Below are 22,430 nucleotides of genomic sequence, written 5' to 3'. Positions count from 1 at the left end.
AGTAGGCAGTAAGCATACTTCTTCATTGTTCCAGAAGACGCTATCTTTATCATGCCAGGCTGTAAGCAAATCTGCTCTTTGTTCTAGAGGGGGATACCATTTCCGTCTTCCATGACAGTTTGAGCAAATGAAGTTAGGGAATAAGGATAACCCAGAAAGCCTCACTAGAAAAGTCCCTGTTAATGATTCTGTAGCCCAGAGGAGTTGTTTTTTTTTCTTTTCTTTTCTCTTTTAGTGATGTTGCTAAGTGCATTTGAAAGATGTTGCCTAGGGTAACACAGACTTATTCAAGAAATTTAGTCCAGAAAATTAATGTCACTTGAAACTTAAGATGGTCTAATATGGATTTCCCATGGTTACATTTCTATTTCAGTGATGCTTACTCTTCATTTTTTGAGTCATCTTCTTCATTGAGGCGGTGCTTCAGAAGCTCAAAGCCTCTAAATCCTCATTTCATGAATGCAGTCTGTAAACAAGAACAGAGAAATATGCTAAACTTCAAGAGACAAATCCATGATTGAAATACCAAAGTGATTATTAATGATCAGAATAAAATTGATTTCTGCAATTTTAGTGCAATTTTTGTTATTTCAAACTTATAATAAATAATGAATAAAAAGAAAATGTAAGTAGAAATCTCTTTATTTGAAAATGTGGTTTATTCCTCTCTCCCCATCACGAAGGAATTTATGATCAGAATAATCCAATGTAAAGAAGTAATACTTTTTGAAGTTTAGAGTGCTTATGCTTGAAGCAGGTTACCTAGCTTGACATCCTGCTTCCAGAACATACAGCTTGGAGGCTAACTTAATTTATGTGTTCCTTATGAGGTTATTGGAAAGATAATTTAAGGTAATGATTATAAGGTGTTTGGGACATTGAGTGAATAGCAATCTCTGTAAATTTTAGAGTGCTTAGTTACATGCATCAGAAATCATTTTTAACGTTAAATTGACAAGCAGGAAATATGATGGCTTTTTTAAATTTTATCTATGAAATAGATGAGATGTTCTCTAAACTTCAATTTGTAGAGACTCTAAATGTTCTCTCCCAGAGAGATATCACCCTACGCTCTGACAGGCAGTTAGATTAGGGCAGATTATCTCACTGAAATTAGGTACTGGGCTGGTTTGGGGCTGGGTTATAGACTCTCTAAGGCTCGTCTGACTGCTGGCCTGCCCTATACTTGGGATATAGCCCCCTAGTTTTCCAACTGAGAAACAGAATTATCTGTAGGGCCAATCCTCCATGGCATATCTTGAACTCCATTTTTTTTTTTCTATTAAGCACTATTTTTCAATTGCTTCTCAGTTTGCCTTCCTAGCCTCTTGGCCCTGAACAGCTTAAGTGTCTTGGTATTTCTAGCTGGCACTTAATAAATAAATAACACTAGCAGTCCTGGAGATTGTCCCATCCTCTATTGATTATGTTTTTTGAAGGAGAGATTCAGTTTTGTCTGGAAAGTAAGAACAGGCTCAAGACTTAGCCAGAGGGTAACAATTCTTGTGTTCTTGGCCTATTTCTAGTTTCAGTGTTGGCCAATACAATGATCTACAATGATGAAAATGTTCTAAATCTGTGCTGTCCAAGCAGGTAGCCACTAGCCTCTGTTGAATACTTATAATGCAGTTATAGCAGATGAGGAAATGAATTTCTAATTTTATTTAGTTCTAATTAACTTAAGTTTAAATAGTTACCTGTGACTACTTGTCCAGATGGACATCACTGCTCTATACTGTAGTTTTCAATTGACAATATCCATCCAGTTGGAAAGTATTTTCTACCAAGTGATTAGATAACTGGAGGGTTGATTCTGGCTTGTTTTGGCCACTTTTATGTGTCATTTTAGAAGGGTTTCAATAAACAGCACCACCCTTAACAAAGTCAAGAGACCTGATTGCCTGTGACAGTGAAAGACGTGAGAGACAGAGATGTTGAAGAGGATGCATGCTTCCCATCTTTGCGGCCTTAGAGATCAACATTCAATGTTTTTCAACTTCATTGCTCTTAATGATGTTTTAGTATTAGAGCCCTTAGTACACAAACGCTTTCATGAAACTTCAATACAGAGCACAGATAAAACCAGGGATGCAGGACTTACAGTTACACCTGATCTCGTTTCTCCCTTTCCCTACTATTCCCTGAGGACAATATAGGGCAGTTCAAAAATCATGATTCTAGCAGACCGCTCTGATTCTATACAGGAGTAAATTGAAACACAGGGAAAAGAAGTCCCAGCTCTAAGGTACTTGGTGCTAAAACAAAAGGGGCTCTCATGCAGGCTTCTCGTCTCCCAGTTCAGCATTCTCTACCATGTTGCTTCTGCTTAAGGCTTTTCTGACTTCATCAGTCTTTTTAATGCCTCTAAAAATAAAAGTAGACTGTACCCTGTAACACAGCAGGTCATCCAAGTCCTGTCTGGAGTTGCTCACTATTGCCTGCTGTGCCTTTCTCTGGTTTTCTCATCCATGCTCAAGTTCCTTAAAAGTGGGAACTATGCCATCTCTTCCTGTTATAATCACTGTACACTTGGCAGAATGTTAATAAGCCTACGGTCAATATCCATTTGAATGATGTTCCTTGTTGTGAATCACTTTACTGCAAGTTCACTCAACGTCCAGCAGTGCCCTGGTTCCTTGGGCAAATACAGAATACAGAAAACAGTCTCACTGGAAAACTGTGGTGACCTAAGGAGAAGACACTGGTTGTATGATCATGGGGACTGAGAGGCAAAGGAGAGAATGAGACCCACACTATTGAAGGTAATGACCCAACCACAAAATGATGGTGCTACTAATCCCCAAGGCGGAGTACCCTCCACCCTGGTGGATGATTATGAGAAGCGCTTTGGTGCTTCTGGTAAGCTGGCGCTCCAGACAAGCTGGTCACTAGCTCAGGGAGATGGGGAAGCAGGGTGAGGCTGCACTTCTGGGCAACCCAGGTGGATGAAGGCAAGGGTAGCATCGGTGTGGAAGAGGATTTGTCAGCAGTTGGATTATGGGTCTATTGCTCCGTAAGGAAGCACCCAACACTTAGCAGCTTAAAACCACAAACGTTTATTAGGTCACGCGGTTTCTGAGGGACAAGAACCTGGGAGCAGCTTAGCCGGGTATTTTGGCTGAGGGTCTCTTAGGAGTTCGCAGTGAAGATGCTGGCCTTGCTTACAGGCATCTGGAGGCGTGACAAGGGTTAGAGGGTCTGCCCCCATGCCCACCCACCTGGCTGCTGGCAGGAGGCGCCGATCCTCACCATGGCACCTTTCTTTCCCAGGGCAGGCGATTCTAAGAAAAAAAGACCAAGAGGAAGCCACAGTGTCTTATATAATCTAATTTCAGAAATGATATATGCCATCCCTTCTGCCATATTCTACTGGTCACGGACACCCACTCTGGTGGCGGGAAACTGCAAAGCTTGGGAAGCACAGCCTATGCCCTCCACTTAGACTACGTGTAAATCGTAACTTTTTCATCTCCAGCAGATAATGCCTCCTTAGGTGTTCACAGGTAGAAACCCCGACACCCTTACAAAAGGCACTCTTTCGTGTTGTCTGTGTTTTCCCGAACTTTCCTCTGCAAGCATGCTTTAAACCCACTCCTGCCCTGTCCCACCAGCGGGAAGTTATTTCAAGGGAGGCAGCTTTTCCATTACAGTCATTTCCCAGGCCCCTCGGTCAGAAAACAATGAGAAGGACCCTCTAGTACATCCCTGAAAGGAATTGTGAGGAGCAGTTGTGTTTCTTGGGTGGATGGTGAAAACTGTTTCCAGGGAAACTGCCCCAGAGCCACCCACATAACTGTAATGTGCCTGAGTTTCTTATTTATTAAACAAGTTCTGTTTTTGGTGGGGATTTTTTGCATACTGGAGTGTAAGCCTTCAGACCACTGCTGCAGAAACATTTTCAAAATACAATTTTAACTTTTATTAAAACTATGCATCTTTCATGTGTTATATGCATGCGTGTGTGTGTGTATATATTCAGATTTTTAAAGCGTAAATGACTGGTATATAGTTGTATTCACTGTGTACATGTGATGTTGAATCCAACTTATTTATTTATGTGTTCTACCTATGTTCCATGGTTTTACATTTTCTTCATAACTATTTTTCATGCATTCATTCAATAAACTTTTATTAAATGTTCACTCTAATCTAGGACCGTTGTGAGCACCAAGGATATAGCCTTGAAAAAGAGAACAAATTCCTGCTCTGACGTGGCTGGCATTCTCTCTGAAGAGACAGGGCATAATGATCAAGTTAGCACAGTGATTTCAGTGTCTCTAGGGAAATAAGCAGGTTACTAGGATGGAGTGCCTGGGGTGAGGCGTTTATTTAGACTGGGTTCTTCAGAACCAGGGAGGTCTCCAGGAGGCTGTGAAATCTGAGCTGAGGCCTGAATGGGGAAAGAGCCACGAGAAGAGATAGTGGAAGAAATTTGTAGACCGGCAGGACAGAAAGTGACAATCCTTCGAATCCAGAGTAAATGTTTTTGTGGCTGGGAGCAAAGTAGAAAGTCGATGTGGCTGGAATGTTGGGAGTCCTGGGGAGGGAGACAAGGGAGAAAGTCCAAAGAGTAAAATAGAGACAGGTTATGTGAGGCTTTACAGGTCAGGGTAAAGAATTTTGTTATTTTAATTGCAATGAAATCCACTGGAGAGTTTTAGCTAACATCTAGTCCAAGTAGGAATGTAGTTTGCATTTAAGAAATATTTGTTGAATCAATCAACAAACCATGCATCACTTAACCATTTATAGAATAAAATAGACACTTTCTTATTATACATCTTATGTTTCATACATTTAGCTTTTGTCTAAATTATTTTATTATTGTCTGAGTTTCTAGTCCCAAAGCTTTGGGGGTCAGTATAAAGTTCACAAAAGTATCTTTATTAAAGATGTCAGAAAACATTCTGCACCGATTAGAAAAAAAACAAAATGCAGGACTTTCCTGGGCTTTTGAGATGAGATGGAAGTGCTCAAATTTGTTTTAGTGAGACCTCATTTTAATATTTATTGTCATATGTCAAGTTTCATATGTCTACATTCATAGTACTTAGTGTCAGCTGCACATTTTGCAAAAGTATTGCAAACGGCTTTAAGTGAGTCACTGATGGATGCACCTTCACGAGTCAAAGAGCAAGGAACAGGGTGTATTGGAAACTGTATCTGAGTAGAATAACTTGGGAGTCTCACTGCACCCAGAAATCCTGCCCCCTCTGCTAAAATGTTACGGAAGTAATGACCCTAACATTCTGCAGGCTGTCACTGCCTTGATGCTTAGGCTAGAAGGTACATAACGGGGAAAAAAATAGAAACCCCTCTACTTTCTGGGGAGCAGACCTGTCCGGATGAGACTAGACATCTGTAAGACGGAGGCTGTCCTCCTCTGGATATGTGAAGACACTCAGTCTTGATCCTTCCAGTAGATTACAATTTGTGTGTAAATTACACTCACTCTTCTTAGTAGGATGGGTCGGGCTGTGTTTTGCTGGAGCGCTGCGTGGGCTGGGGTGCTGCCTTGAACCCATATTCTCAGCAGAGGACTTCAGCAAGACGGCTCCTCTCCATGTGCCCTTTCTCCTACCTGCACATTCCCTGCCCTTCTCTGGCTTTCCTCCTGACACACCCCTTGGGTAGGCACTCCTTCTGTTTTGTCTGGGGCTCTTTCAGCTTGTCGTTCTACCCACACTCCTACGCGGTCTCATCCAGTCTCATGGCTGCAGTTCAATTATACAGACAGATGCAGATTCAGTCAGGATTCCCGGAGTGAGACGACCATCTCTCCATCCCCACCCATCTGAAGTCTCAGCTTCTCTGTTCTTTACCACAGTAAATGATCTCATTTGCCACCAAGCTGTTTGATACAAAGTCCTTGGAGTCATTTTCTACTTCCTCCCCCCAGTTAATCACCAACTCCCGCAGACTCGAGACCGAGCCTCGGATGATCCCGGCCACGCCCGCCTCTTCTTGGTAGTGTTTCCCTTACGCTACAAGATGCCCCAGCTCCACTGGACTGTTCCATCTCAGGGCTTTGCTTTTGCCTCACTCTCCCTCGCCTCCAGGCTTCTGCATACCCTGTTCCTTCTGCCGGGAACACTCTTCCCTTCGCTCAAACCCTTTACCTAAATAAAAGGTATTTATTTTTTATTTTTTAATGTAAACATCACTTCATGCAGGAGTCTCTTCTGGATAGTTTAGACTAGCTCGGGACCTCCTCTCTCCCCTGTCTACTCCCAAGGTACCTCATCCTTCCCCTATTATAATTTCCTATTTACAGTTACTTAGAAATTCACCTTTTCCTCTAGACTTCTGTTTACCACTGACTCCCAATTCTGGCACATGGAGGGTACTCAACTTGAATGTTGAACAAAAATTAAGAGAACTAGAACTTTCACATGTGTATAATGACCATATCTCTCAGTCAAGTTTTGGGGCATATAACTCGTACAATGTTTGGCATGTGGCCTGACAGACACAATATTTGAAGTCAAACTGTCCAACCTGTTAAAAAATATTAATCTACAGGATGTTGTCAGGGGCATGGCATGTGAGGTGGTAAGGGTGTTGTACAAACAGGGTCTGAGTCACTACTGTGCTCGTACTGTTTCTTCCCACCTTTGTGCAAATTTATTTGGTTCTTAGTTATTTTCTATCATCTTAGTCAAATCTCAGGGCCAGAGGCAATTAAAAGAAAACTAAATGCAAAGGAGTCAAGATACCTAGGGACTGGCCCCGTTATACAGGCACACTTCCCTCCCAGGTGCCTACCCACTCTGTCTCTGTACTATGTCTCTCCTTCATGAGCTCCTCAAACTCTGCCCATTTCTCAAATATCTGTTGTCCTAAACCACCTATCCTTTCACACCCCACATTTTCCCTGAGTGGCCCCATTCATGCCCATGACTCAGCCCCCACTCATACATTGTTGATGCCCAGACCTTTATCTCTAGCCAACACTACTCACGAGAGGGCTAGGTTTGTGTGACCAACTAATAGCCTAATAGAAATTTCCAGCTGGGCATCCACAAGGCAGCTCAATGCAAAACAGATTTGTACTTACCTTGCATTTCTGCTTCCTCTTGCTCTTTTCTACAGTTTTCCGATATAAACTTTAGAGTTATGATACTAGTATAGGCACACATTTATTTAAGGTTAATGATCATCCAGGCACTATTCCAAGAGTTTTTATATAGTAGGTAGATCCATTTAATCCTCAAAATAATAGGTACTATTACAATCCCATTTTGCAGATGGCGCACCAGAGCACAAACTGCTAAAGTAACTGGACCCAAGATTGAATGGCAAAAAACTGGGATTCAAACCAGGAGAATCTGTCTCCAGGGTCAACACATAACCACTGTCATGTGCCTTTAAAAGCATTAGGTTTTTAAGTTTTGTATCCTTCACAAGTGAACAGATGCTAAAGGATTGATTTCCTAACTTAATGTACTTAGCACTTAGCTCCATGCCTTTACATAGTAGTGTTCCCTGAGTAAAGCAAGAAAGGAATGAAAGCGTGCAGGAGAGATTGGAAAAGGAACTACAAAGCTCACCCCAGGTCTGATCAAATCCATTGTAAAAAGCTGTCCTCCGTTCTGCCCACTTCCTTGACACTGTCCCTTCCTCAGGTATTTACAGCTCTTCACAATCCCAGACAGAAGTCCATAAAATGTGTCACAAAAGAAGTGGGAGGACAGAGTGGAAGCAGGGGACACAGGGGGGGAAAAAACGCAGTATCTCCCACTTCCCTAGGCTTTTCTTTGTCACACTAAAGCAGAGTCTGACACTTTCTCTGTAGCTTTAAAAGTATAGTTGCATGTTAACCTCAAGAGGAATACCATATAGTCAGATAATTTGATTTTCCCAGGAAAGAACCAAATAATAATAACTAATTCTTACCTATGATCAAGTTCCAGGCCCTGTGCTAGGCACTTTCTAAGTCTATGGGTGCTATTATCAGTTCTGCTCTACAAGTGGGGTAACTGAGGCCAAGAGCCTGGGCGAGGAACTTGCCTGGGATGACAGAGCCAATCACAGCTGATAGGATTTGAACACAGGCTGTGTGCTCTTGAAGCTTCTGCTCTGAACTCCCAATGCTGTGCGGAAGTTCCTCATCAAAATGGACTTTTAAAAAACTTACCCAGTGACGAGTCAGGGATTGGAGGGAATCTACCATTGGCAATATTATCCTATTTGGGGAGGGACGGTGACGAATGTCGTTGTCCATTTCTGTGGTGGAATTTTCCCCATTCGTTATGCTGGTGGCTTCATCAGCGTGCAACCTGGAAAAGCAAGACAAGGCAAAGAGGCCATAAAAACACAAAAGCAAACCTTTAAGTGAAGCCTGTCCATCCAGCTGCAGCTGCCATTCATTTCAATAAATTTTCCACTTAACTCTGGTGACAGGCAGCTCATGAATCTTGGAGAGCAATGGATCACATCAGAGAACCTGGAGCCATTTGGAGGCTTAGCGAGTGATGCAATGTTTCAATGTGTTTATGCTTAATATTAATTTTAATTTGTTGAATAAACCCTGGATCGTTTGGAAATGCAATGAGACTTGGTTTACAGGTTGCCGTTCCTTTTAAGTGATGAAAAATATAAAAGTAGAGGTGAATAAAATGCACCTTCATTATAAATATACTGGCAGAAAATTGCTCATTTCCTCATGACTTTAAGGATCTGAATACTCTTATCTAGATCAGGGGTGTTACTGGTTCAAGGTGGTGTTTTGTGTTGGTTTGTATAAGCAGAGATGAGTCAATCTGCACAAAGTCTGAAAGAAAGGTTACCCTTTTGTATCCAACTTTGATATTAAAGCCACTGCTCAGGATCGAATACATTGTTAGCCATTTTACTAAGCATTTACTTTTTATGTTTTGCTAGCTGATGCCAGGAAAATAGCAGCCCTTCATTATAATTTTAGTAGCCATTTTGATAAATTTCTATAGTTCCATAAGAGAAAACATGTTTCTAAAGCAACTGAGGAATATTTAATTTCTTAGTTATAATCTCTCACTGCCCCAAGACACTATCTTTCCCCCTAGTTTTCTAAAGCTGTGTCAGAAATCCAAGACTTCAGGGTGCATGTAGTCACATTTAAAAAATAAATGTGACTATATCAAACTAAAAAGCTTCTGTACAGCACAGGACACCATCAACAGAACAAAAAGGCATCCTACAGTATGGGAGAATATATACATAAATGTCATCTGACAAGGGGTTAACATCCAAAATATACAAAGAACCCATACGCCTCAACACCCAAAAAGAAAATAACACAATTAAAAAATGAGCAGAGGACCTGAACAGACATTTCTCCAAAGATGAAATGCAAATGGCCACAGGCACATGAAAATATACTCCACATGGCTAATCATCAGGGAAATGCAAATTAAAACCACAAAGAGATATCACCTCACATCAGAATGGTCAACATCCAAAAGGCAAGAAACAACAAATGCTGGCAAGGATGAGGAGAAATAGGAACTCTATTACACTGTTGGTGGGAATGTAAATTGGTGCAACAGCCATGGAAAGCAGTAAGCCGGTTCCTTAAAAATCTAAAACTAGAAATACCATTCAATCCAGTAATTTCACTTCTAGGAATTTACTCAAAGAAAGCAAAATCCCTGAGTCAAAAAGATACCTGCACTGCTATGTTTATCACTGCACTATTTGCAATAGCCAAGATAAAAAAGCAACCTAAGTGTCCATCCATAGGTAAAGGGATAAAGAAGATGTGGTACATATACACAATGGAATTACTCAGCCATAAAAATAAAAGAAATCCTGCCATTTGCAACAACACGGATGGATCTAGAGGATATTATGCTCAGTGGAATAAGTCCAGAGGAGAAAGACAAATGCCATATGATTTCACTCATTTATGGAATATAAAAACAAAGCAAAACAGAAGGAACAAAACAGCAGTAGACTCAGAGGCACTGAGAAGTGACTAGTGGTTGCCAAGGGGGAGGGTAGGGGTTGGGGCAGGTAGTGGGGAGAGTGAGGGGGATAAAGGGTCACAAAATTTCCATCATAATATGAGTTGGTCAAAGGGACAGTAGTACAGCATAGAGAATATAGTCAGTGTTTGTCTAACATCTTTCTATGTTGATAGATAGGAACTGCACTAGAGAGGCTGAGGATTTAATCATATGGGTAACTCTTGAACCACTGTGTTGCACATTTGAAACCAATACAAGATTATGTATCAATGATACTTGATAAAAAAAATAAAAAATAAATATAAGAAATGGCCACATAAATACCATCTTCTTTGGGTTCTCTGCATCTTCCCCATACAGGTTAGTCTATATTTGGGACCTAATCCACTTGAGTTCCATAAAGCCATTTTACCATCATAAGTTTTAAAAAGTCAGAAAACAAAGTACACTCAGTGATGAAGATCATTTACTCTTCTCTGCCTTCTGTTCTTTTGTTTCTGGAGACCTAGAAAGGAATTGAGATTAAACGTTTGGGTAAACACTATTTATATCCATGCCAGATATTTTTTTGGATACCTGGGGCTATCCCCTTCCTTGCCAGCCATTCCAAGTGCAATAGGTGCTTGACGTCTAGAAACTACAGTGCCCAGGCTCCTTGTGGATAAATCCTGCCAACGACAGAACCTTGCGTGAGACATAGGAAGCGGAAGAGGAGATGTTGCTCTACTATGGCTACTGCAGGCAGGTGCAAGAGGTGTTCGCAGATGATTTTTCGGAAGGCTTCTTGAGAGTCACCCACTTTGGTGAGACAGGTCGCTGCAGTCATTGACGTCCAGTGTCTCTCTCTGGGTGTCCTAAGGATCACCTGCACCGGCGGAGAGCAAGCTGGGACATTGGCGGTGGCCCTTTGCTGTCCCAGCACTTCCTCCCATCCAGAGAGCAGCCTCGTGGTGTGCAAGCCTGCAACAGTCTGTGTTAAATTTCTTTCACCGCTAAATTCCTGGAGTCATTCCTGGTTTTCTGATAAAAGACTCCCCAACTTAATATCTGAATCAAAAACTCATTGTGAGGTAGCACTTCAGAAAGAAAAAGAACTCTTCAGTACTTATAAAAAGGAGCACAAAGAGGTTTTGTTATCCCTGTGTAAATGATGTGAAATTCACAGTGAATCCCTAACACGCATTTATTTTTCAGGCTGAGAATTTTAAATGGACATTGCATTTCACATGTAGGGAGAATAAATGACCTAATTTGAATTGAACCTTTGCTCCGTAGCAAAGTCTTTCACCTCTTTCTCAATTTCTCTGCTTTTTGTTGTTGTGTATGTTGTTTCAGTTCATATATCTCTATGGTCTAGGTTTTCATATGGCACAGAGTAGTTGTATAATAAATGTTGGTTAAGTGAAAATAAATAAATCAAGGAATATATGAACGAAAATTGATGTTTTCATGTACCAAAAGCATCTTTAAAGTTTTGTCTAGTTTTTCCAGCCTTCCGAATTCCCTTGAAATACTCTGTCTGGGGAAGTCTACAGATTCCTACCCAGCCAGAGGATTTGTTATAGCTTCTCAGCCTTCAGACAGAAGACTAACCATATCTTCATTCACACATACTCCTGTTTACTTGCTCATTCATTTATTAAGCACACTGACTCATGTACATACATTGTATTCAGTAAAGGAGATAAAATGGTGAATGAGGTACAGTCCCTGCCCTTGAGGACCTTAGAGTCTAGGGAACTCCAATAAGAGTAACGTGATAAGACTCAGCACACAGTAGAATACAGTGTAGGATAGAGCCATAGTCCCTTATCTAACACTCTTGGGGACAGATAGATTTCAGAATAGAACCTTCTTTTTTCAGCTTTAGAAAGACAATCTGGTGCCTATATTGTGTATTTTTAACCCTCTCAATGGCATCTGATACAATACTCTAAAGCCACACACATCAATTTTCCTATAGCAAATGTGTAACTGTTCTTAACCAAATGGGGTAAGTTTGTACTAAACATGAATACGTTTGGCTTTCAAAGCTTTTCGTATTTTATGATTATGAATAAAGGGTCTTGGGATCTGCACAATTCACTACAATATAATGCAAATAATACAAGGGGAACAAATTGTTTGGAGGTGTTATGTGCGTGAGGGGATCTATTCCAACCTGGGTTGTGAATAAAGGCTTCCCGGGGCCCACAAGTGAAGAAGCAGGAGTTGGTCAGGTGGAAGAAGAGGTTTTAACAGGTGGGGAAAGATGCTCCTGCAGAAGCAGTGTGATACAGTGACGCACGTGACGCACAGGCTGCTGTGGAGGGAAGAGGACGGCGCATTCTTGAAGCTTCCAAGAGGTGCAGCGAGTGAGATGAGGAGCGTGGAGCAGGGGGGCGGCAGCCAACTTAGGGGAGAAATGCAAGTAAGGAGCGCGGAGTCTCATTCCTGCATGAGCTCCTGTGCCGCCAAAGTTCGTATCTCAGTCTCTGATCCTGGTAATTGCTCCTCTCTAAGCTGTAAACAAAGCTGCCTCCCAGTGGCAGGTCCACACTGTCCTGAGCTAGACGCTTGGCCTTCCCTGCCCACGAGCTTTCTCTCAGGCCCAACCTTGCATTGCAAAGGCCTGCAGGCAGCCTGGGGCCACAGCTTCCCAGCTGTCTGCTTTATGGCCGGGCTTTGAGATAGGATAGGCTTGCCATTCAAGGTCCGGACGGCCAGCAGTTCGAGTTCACCCACTGCCATTCAGAATAGTTGCTGTATATGATTCAGCTCTTTCATCACCTGTTATTTAAATCATGGGGTTAGATGGTTCTGCTTCTCCATCCAGCCCACGCACCTTTCATTATGCCAGGAACTGCCTATGTAAGCTCAAGCCTGGCAGCCATCTGCAAATATAATCTTCACCTCCAACTTCATTTTTATTTTGGGCATCCCTCTGCCACTTTTGAATTAAATAACAAGAGCAGAGGGTGCTACTTTTGGTCTTTGAACCTGGGTTAATTATAAATTGGCCACATACTAACTGTAACATCAGGCAAACCAGCCTCTCAGATGACTTCTAATTTTGAAGAAAGGAAATAGAGGAGGACAAGACACACCCCACTGGGTCGTTGTCAAGATGATGCATGCGAAGCGCCTGGCATATGCTGAGTGCTCGTTAGTGGCAGGTACCTTCCACACTATAACTACCTCCTCCCTTGCTTATTTCAGAACGTACTGTGTGGTTGTCATGCTCATGTCGTTCTCATGGGGATCACGGAATAAAGTTTCTTCTAAATGGAACATTCCTTGTGTCAGTCAATTTGAGATAAATTAATTTTTCAGATGGGAAAGCAGATCCTATTTGAGAGGTTTTCTCCAAGTGAAAGTAGAAATTCTCATTTCTTCCTGGTCCTCTCTTTTCCAGGATTTGGACCTTTTGGACGACAGATTGCCAGCTAAGTGTGAGCTCCAGGCTAGTGGGCGATTCGAGCCATAGGGGGCGGATCAGGGACATGACACATGCTTAGAGAAAGCCGTGTCTCTTAAATGAGATGATCGGAGTCTGAGGTAACCTCATGCGGGGCTGCCTCACTGCACAGCTCCGAGGGGCGCCGCTGTCATCCCGGCGTATGCACAAGGCCCCCTCCAGACTCGGACAGTGTACAGCGTGGGCCACCATCATGTGGCCTCGCTGCCTGGGCTGTTACCTTTGTATTATCCCGAGGCTTCAGTCAAGTCCCATTTCAGTGCTCCACCCTTGGCTTGGCTGTGCTTTAGCAAAGGACGCGCAAAGCCAGGGTGTAAAATGAGAACCAAAACCCCGAAAACCTATAGGGAGATATTGGGAGCAGGACTACCTAGTGAAAGAAGGTGAAGGTGAACCTTGGGGTCAAGGGTCACAGCCCGATCTACTGCTTCATTTTCTTAGGTGGAGAAACTCCCACCAGTCACAGTTTTGATATTAGCAGAGACAATTGTATTTTCCTTTGAAACATCCTTTCCCCCGACTTTCTTCCTTTTAGTTCTGTGAGCACTTTCCAATGAGAACTTCACCTGCATGTGTGACGATCCTACCCAGGTTCTCTGAGGGAAGCTGAGTTCTGCATTCCTGATGGAGACAACTTCTACCTCAGGTCTTAGAGCTTCCAAAAGAGGTAAACAGCTATGACGTGATTCAGACACAGCTTTACACTCTTCTCAGCCACAGCCTGCTTCCTCGGCTACACTCACTGCAGTCCTGTAACAAGCAAGGCTGGTGTCTGTTTTAGGAAATGTCAAATCGCTAGAAACCTGGCGAGTGTCTCCAGTGACTGAACATGGCTGTTCCCAGGGCAGCTTGTTCTCTGCCCCCAAGTCCACAGGATATAAACGCTCTTCTCTCAGTTTCTATTCTGTGGAAATATTTTGAAGTAGGAGTTGGAGTTTGTTTTTCTCCAAAGGCCCCCGTGAATACTGCACATGTTTTTTTTGGAATTCCTCTCAAAATAAGTAAAAACTGCTGCTGGAAAAAGATCCTACACTTGCAACTTCCCTTACTGTGCTCCTTGTAGCAGCAGTGTTGATCTGACTGTCCCCCCTGTATGACTCCATCTTTACACGCACAATGGGAAATGGGAAATTGGAACTGTTCTTCCAAATGCTTATTATTTATCATGCACCATATTAAAGTTGCATATACATTATTTTATTGTGACTTATAAATTCTTACTATTGACTTACAAATTCTTACTATTCCTAACACAGACATGTATTTAAAAAGTTAATTAACTTAAATAAGGTTGGTAACTGATTGAGGAAAGATTTAACCCTGCATCTAATTGATTCAAAACCCATACTCTTAACCTCTCTTTCATACTACCTCTCAATACAGTGACTGAAACAAATAGGACCTGAATTTAAATGTCCCCATTTATTTGCATCAATAATTGACTTTGCTTGTGTAAATATGATGGTATTTAACAAATTGAAAACCTCTTAATGAAGTGTAGCCCTATGGGCTTCATATCCCCATTCATGATATAATTATTCTTCATCCACCACTCAACATTTAAATAAGTGTCCCTCTCCTGGGTGGCATTTCCAAGCTGCTGCCCCTTTGCTATCTTTTCGTCTTCATCCATGACTTCACCCTCCTACCTCTGAGGGGCTGCCACTTGTGGAATAGGCCTGGCTTAAGCCACTGCTACTTTGGGATTCTGGCATTGCCAAGTCCTCATTGTAAAAATTTCAGGTGGCTATTCTAGGGTATATCTGCATAGGAAACCAAGAAGACTCCTTAAAAAAAATTATCCTAAGGGAGTGAGGGTCAGGCCCAAAAACTTGTCCCCAAGACACTGCCTCAGTCACTGAAGCACGATGCTGATGGGTATGTGTTTTAGGGTGAGAGTGGGAGTGGGGACAGTGGTGCTGGATTCTGAGCTTAGAGGGTGTTCCGTGGCGCTTTACCTTCTAACTCAACCTCACGGACCCCCAGGCACAGTTGGGGGAATGCAGGGTAAGTACAATCTCTGCAAATAGCAGACTTTGAGTATACTGTTGGTACTCATATCTGTGAGACACAGCATCCAAAAAAATGTGGCTTTGGTACCCAGGGGACACACTATGGAGAAACAGATCCATTCTCCCCACCACTTTAATTCAATGCACAGAAGATTCTAGAGACCACACTTCTGCTTGGATCCATTAAAGCTCCGATTCATTAAACGTATGCAGGACCCATACTGTCAGGGACTGGCCATGGCAACTGCGATTCTGAGTACTGGTACACAGGTGGCCGTGGTGCCAGCCAGGCCAGTGGTAGTAGCAATGATGCTGGTAGACCCGATGCAAAACTTGGACGAAGAAGTGTCAGCAGAAGTGCCCCCCCACGCACCCCCACATGCTTTGCTGGCAGGAAGGGCAAGGGGACCTGTACCTGAGCATGTAAGAGACACACCTGTGATGAGCTACAGATAAAGCGCAGACTCAGAGAATGGCTAGATGGTCTCTTCAGGAGGACCTGGAAGATGTGAAGGGAGAGAAGGGCTGGAGAAATACCTGAATTACTCACATAATTCTAACTCACCGAGTTATTCCTCTTTGATTTTGCAAGGACCTTCCGAAAGTTGGGTCGTTATATCCATTTTACTTATAAGGAAGCTGAGGCTAGGTAAATTGCCCAAAATCAAACAGCAGGTAAAGAATGGAGAGGGGATTAAAAACTCAAGATTCTCTGATTTGCCATCCTTTTTGTACCCTTCCTACTTTTCGGATGCTCATAAAAATTGTTGTCTTGTATAAAATTAAGTTTCTTTTACCAGCTAATTAGGCTTATATAATTATACTTTTCCTTTCTGCATTGGCTGTTAGAAATCTGAGTTGGATTTTTTTTTCATTCTATTGATAGTGTTAACCTAGGTGGTTAATGTATTTAACAGATTTTTCTTCTAAAGGGTATAAATTTTCTATTTCCCTTTTAATTGCCTTTTTTCATATCTACCTTCTCTATTAGCTGCCTCAATCCATTCTGGAAGCAAGTGGGATAGTGTCTTTAAATAAATAAACAAAGAAATACATAGACTAAAATCGCTACCCACAGAGTGTCAATTGGATTAATCGTTAGCAGGGATTAAACTGAGCAATTCCAGGTGAAATGGAGATGCCACATAAACTTTGATTTTTTTTTCCCCAAAAGCCAATGAATTTTGCTGACTTCCTGAAATTCCCATACAATCTCCCCTTTTTATCAATGTTAAATGTTTGAGAGAAGCTTAGCAGGGGTTGGAGAGCCGGACTTCAGCCATGGTGCACGAGAAAGAATGTCTAATAGCCTGAGAACTAATAGAAAGAAAAGAAATAATGTGTAGACCTATCTTATCTGAGTGCTAACATGTGCTGAAGAATCACAAACTGGTCAACTCAAAGTTCTTTGACTTCATGAAAATGAGTCAAGAACAGTCTGCCATGTGAGTCTGAAAAAAATGTAGGTTGAGCATATTTTGAAAGATGTTACTTAGTGGGCAAGGAAAATAGCCTTTGCTAAGAGAAAGAAACAAGAGTAAACAAGTTACGCACCTGTGAACATCAGCAGTTGTTCCTGACTCGAGCTGAAGAGTATGTTCCAGAAAGGAGTTTGGTGGAGCAGAATTGGTCATGAGAAGTTCCTGGAGGTGGAAAGACGAGCTGGAACACAATTAGGACTTTGCCTGTGAGGACACTGCATTCAAAAGCGGGAGCAATCTGGAGATGGAAATGCAGTATTGAACAGCCCAATAGGCACATTCTGTTACCTTATGAAGGAAGGGTGGGTGGGACTAAGGGAAACCACTAAAACAGAGCCCTCATCTACCAGGGCGAATGAATGTATTGGTTCAGAGGGGATCTTGGTGAAAATGCATGTCAGGACTAGGAGGTGAATTACATTTAAGACATTTGCAGAGAGGAAGAAAACAAATATTTTAAAAATATTGTGTGGTTCTGCAAGCATGATGACAGCGGTGGCGGATTAGGTTTTTAATTTTCTTGCATCCCCGTGTTGAATCAGGAAAAGCGGAAATAAACTAAGCAAGCGCACAAGAAGCTTGGAAAACATTTACAGCATAGCGGGATGACAGTGGAGCCTCTTAATCCCAAAATGCAAGCAGTTTAGGGCACATGATCCAAATCCAGAAGGTGGTGCAATATTGGCATTTGAATGAGAGAAAGAAAAGGGAAGCAAGGAAGAGTCTGACAAACCCAAGGGAAGAACCCTAAATAGCCAAAAAGTATTGACTAGAAAGTAATGTGGACAATAGGTAACTAGCGGGGGTTTTACTATTTCCGAAGCAGGTGAATGCAAAGGTTGTCTGTTAATTTATCAAGGGGCAGACAGCTTAGTTCCTGAAAAGTCTTGAAACTAGACAGCCAGAGCATTCTTCCGTGACAGGGTGCCAGACTAAGGGTAAACTCTGAGAACTGGATTCAAATTGACTGGCATAAGGAGAATTGCAACCAAGGAAAGAGAAGGTTTTGATAAATGTAGTGTGGGGAACAGAGCCCGCTTTTCAACATTTCACAGAAGCAACAGAAGAGGGAGCTCTGCAAAGTTGCATAAACAAAACAGAAAACAAAGCAAACCTACTTAAACTCAGTCTTTGCCTGAAAGTTCAAATAAACTAAATTCGCAAGAAAATAAACAGAAAAAATATCAAAGCCAAATGCCACACAAAGTTAACAGGAAAAACAGAATAACACTGTACAGACAATGAAATGAAACAATAAGTAAAATAACCCTCCTATGGACAATGAAAACACTCCAGAAAGGTATTTTCTAAACACAGAATGTATAATACACTATTAAAAAGTAACTAAAGAAATGAAAGTATGTAAAACATGAGGACAAAAATCATAAGAAGAAAACCTCATAAATAGGTGACAGAACTCAAGAAAGACTTCAAAATAAAAGAAAAAATAATAATTTCAGAAAATAACTGGACAGAAAGGTGCACGACTGCAAATAAGTTCAAAAAGAATGCAGTAAATGAAAGAGGAAGCGAAAATGAAAAAAATAGAAACTTGAAATGAATTAAAAGAAGTTATAAAATGTTTTTGGCAAATATGGAAAAAAAGAAAAATCAGACCTAATATGCAGAAATAAGAGTCTCCAAAGAAGAAAATCAAAGCAAGGAAGCAGAACAAGTAATAAACACTAGAACTTCAGGAACATGCTGAAAATTTTTAAAAAGGTTAGACGAAATATTACAAGAGCGTACCATGTTCCTGAGAATTTGGCTCAGAAGATAGATTCTAGTAAAGACAAGACAGATTCCTGTCACCCCGTGAAGAGGGTGGTGAATGAAATGATCTAGTGGGAATGATGAATTTGGAAGATTTAGAAGTATGAAGCAAAAAGTAGATAAAAAGATAATGATATTGGATGACTACTTCTGAACACCATTGATGTGCTAGAGATAATGAACAGCCGAGAGTGAGTAGCAGGTGATTGAAAGGCAGATGTCACAGAAAAAATACAGACAAAACTGCCCTCCATATGCAAACGCTCAAAACATATTCTTCCTGTGAGCCCTTCCAAGGGAAATTTATTAGAGTCAGCTTCAGACAAGCAAAATGACTACACAGACCTTAATAGAAGGGCTGTTGATGTGTTACTAGGAGAAGTAATGTTACATACATGTTAAAACAGAGACTGGGGTATGTGATAATCTGCAGACCTAAACTGTAGTGTCTAAATGATAAAACACTGAAGAAATACAAGGAAATTATTGCTTTAAAAAAGGATATTTGTTAATAGGAGGATTAAGGGAGCTGTAATTGAGATGGAATGCAAAGAGGGGTTTCTGGGGCACTGGGCAAATTTCTACTATTGAACTGGGTGGGGTTACAAGGGTCTCAACCTTAAAATAATTCAGTGCTACACATTTGTTCTGTGCAGTTTTCTATCGCCATGCTTTATTTTTAAATAACAGGCAAAAAGAATAAAAAATAAACGATGCAACTATGGATGTGTTTGGCTACCCAACTTCTACTAAAGAAAAGCATTTCTGTTTGATTTGGTTGCATCTAGGTATAGACATTCACTGCCAAGACATTCTTCTCATTTACAGGTCTCCCATTCAGCCTTCCTTTCATTTATTCATTCAGCTTGCGGGTCAGTGCGCTTTTGTTGCAGGCATCAAACACAAAGTACCGAAAAAGGTGGACAGGCGAATTGGCTATTCTCCATTCCCCTGCCCCTGCCAGGACCCGTGCTCCTTACCTTCTGTGATCTGCTCTGTGCTGCTGGGGAGGATCGCTTGGGACTGAATCTTCCAGCTTCCAGGTCCTCTGGTTTCTGTTTAGGTTTTACCAGTGGGAGACACCATCAAGAGACTGGAAGACAGGAAGAAAAAGAGGTCAAGATATGTCTCGCCTCACTCTTCCCCTCCCTTCTATACTACAATTATGTCAGTGGCTTTATCCCTTTGTGACAGCTGCTAGGATTCCTCTGCTCCAAGGCACCATTTCTCGCTAGAGTTCCAGAATACTGTTTCTTCCTTCCTCCTTTAAACTTAGGGGGGTAATGGATTAATGATATTGCTAGTCCCTGGGTGCCTCAACACTCACGTTGGTTCCTTTGGCAAATTGCAAAAAAATATTTTATGTCCATGTCCTAACTTTCACAACCTGTGTGGAAAAGCAGTCTTTGCAGATGTGATCTGGAGAGGAGATCATCTTGGATTATGCAGGTGGGCCCTAAATTTAATGACAAGTGTCCTTATAAGAGACCAAAGAAGAGAAGACACAAACACAGACGAAGCAGAGACGCTAGCTCAGCCACGTGATAAATGTTAACACCATTAGGGGTAAGTCCGGTGAATATCAAGCACCGTTAATTTGATGCAATGAAAATGACACTTCTTTTCTGTGGTCTCCTAAGAACCCACAACCTCATCCAACCGTAAGAAAAAGTCAAACAAAATCAAACTGAGGGACATGCTACAAAAATGTTTAGATCATAGAAACCAAAGTAAACCAGAAATTGTCACAGATTAGAGTTACCTAAGGAGAGCTGATGGCTCAAGGCAGCATGGATTGAATCCCAAATGAAGAAAAAAGAACCTTTATGGAAACACCAGTGACATCCAAGTAATCTGTGTTTCAGTAAGTAGCCCTCTATCAATGATCATCTCTTTGTTTTGGTGGTTATGAAGGTGCTGACAGTAGGGGGAGCTGGATGAAGGGTACACCCTCTCTACGGTTGGTGAACTAGGTGTGTGGAGAGTTGAAGCATTCCGAGAGTCTGCCAAGGGCTTGAGGGAGGTGGTGGGATGAGATTGGAATTATATAACTGTAGTAGTATAAATAATAATAATAATTACAATAGCAATCAGTATTTTAACAAGTTCTTAACAAGAACCAGGTACTAACCTGGGAATTTTGTGTAAAACATTTCATAGAATCCCCATTGTAGCCTAAAGAGGCTGATATTAGTTTTGCCTTCATTTTAAGGATGTGGAAGCTCAGACTGAGAGAAATGAAGCAACTTTGTGGGTGTCACTCATCTAGGAAGGAGATCTGTGATTTGAACTCAAGTCTGTCTGACTTATAAACCCATACTCTCAAGATTACATTTATTTTCAGGCTCCAGTCCAACCAAAAACCAAGGACCAAAAATACAGAAGGGATTCATTGTTAGCTTTGCTACATGGTCAGTAGGCTAGCTTGGGCTCAACTGCATTGTATTCTTGGGGTTTCAGAAGAAGCAAGGGGTAAATCCCACGCTGCAAGTGTTTTCCAAGCCTCTGCTTATGTGACATTTGCTAGTATCTCATTTGCCAAGACACATCACATGAGGGGTGGAGGCTCACGTGTGAAGATGCAGACCACTGCCAACAAGGGGGCCCACAGCATCACACTGCAGGGGACTGGAGCATGGAAGAACACGATTAATGCCCACTTTTCAGATTTCTCAGATGTGCGGCCACTCAGACTAGGGAGAAGAAGGCAGTGGCAGGTCCAAGCCCCCAGACTTCCAGCTCAGGGGGTCTCCAATGAGCTACATTACCCATAGGTTGAGTCTTGAGATGCAGGGATTCAGACTGTGTGGGCAGAGAAGGGTCAGGGAAGTCTGGTGAGCAGGACATTGTACACCTGCCAAAATGCAAGACTGACTAAAATAGGGCCAGCTGTGGGAAAGAGCAGGTGGACGAAGGCCTCAAATGTCAGGTTCAAACACCCGGCTTTGCCAGGCCAGGAACTCTCCAGGCCAAGGATTGGATCCAGTTCATTCCCTCGCCCAGGATAGGGCCCAGAAACAGGTAGGAATTGGTAAGACTGTGTGTTAGGAGAAGCGAATACGTAAATGTAAGGTAACACATGGGTGCTTGCACTTCATACATTCACGTATGTAAAAAAGTACAAACTTTTTATTTTAAAGAATTAAGTTAAAAAAAGTACTCTAAATGTAAGGCTCACCCTTAAGAATAAAATTTCCTTTGTCTTCCATCTTGCAAACTACTATTCAGAAAATTTTGCAATGTGATTTTTTCCTTACATTTTTTGAAAGTAGTCGGTATACTTACCATTTTTTAACTTCTTACAGTGACTTTCTTTGCTCCACAGAAACCCAGTTGAGTACTTTATACCAACTCATGCTTCCTTCCTTCCTGTTCACTCATTTAAAAATAGCATAGGCAAAAATACCAAATAATTGCATAAAACATCAGGACCCTGATCAGCTGACAGTGGACCTTTAAAGAAAAGATGTCCTCCAATAAAGTACGTCCGAACTGGAAGTGTCCAAACATGTCACAAGTACACCCAGGGATCCAATAAATTGCTAAGTTCACCGTAACAGCTATTATTCCAGAGAGCAGCAGCACCAGAAGCAAAGCAGAAACTGCCCAGAGGCCACATATTTCTCCTCCACATACTGACTCAGGGAAGAGCATAGGCACCATCAACAAAACAGAAGACATCGGTGCCTGATTGTTCGGTAGCTGCATGGCATTTACATGCAGCTCAAGTGGTTTGCTTCCTACCCACACTGAGCAAAGG

At 41.8% G+C, this 22,430-nt stretch overlaps 1 pseudogene; it reads right to left on the bottom strand.

Moving 5' to 3' along the window:
* Positions 1-21,969: 21,969 nt before the first annotated feature.
* LOC130681720 (solute carrier family 35 member E3-like) overlaps positions 21,970-22,430 on the bottom strand; it is a 32,038-nt pseudogene continuing 31,577 nt past the window's right edge.

The sequence above is a fragment of the Manis pentadactyla genome, chromosome 19 (assembly GCF_030020395.1).
Source record: "Manis pentadactyla isolate mManPen7 chromosome 19, mManPen7.hap1, whole genome shotgun sequence".
In the NCBI taxonomy this organism is placed as follows: domain Eukaryota; kingdom Metazoa; phylum Chordata; class Mammalia; order Pholidota; family Manidae; genus Manis; species Manis pentadactyla.
The sequence above is the reverse complement of the archived record's forward strand: the minus strand, read 5'-3'. Positions and strand labels throughout refer to the sequence as shown.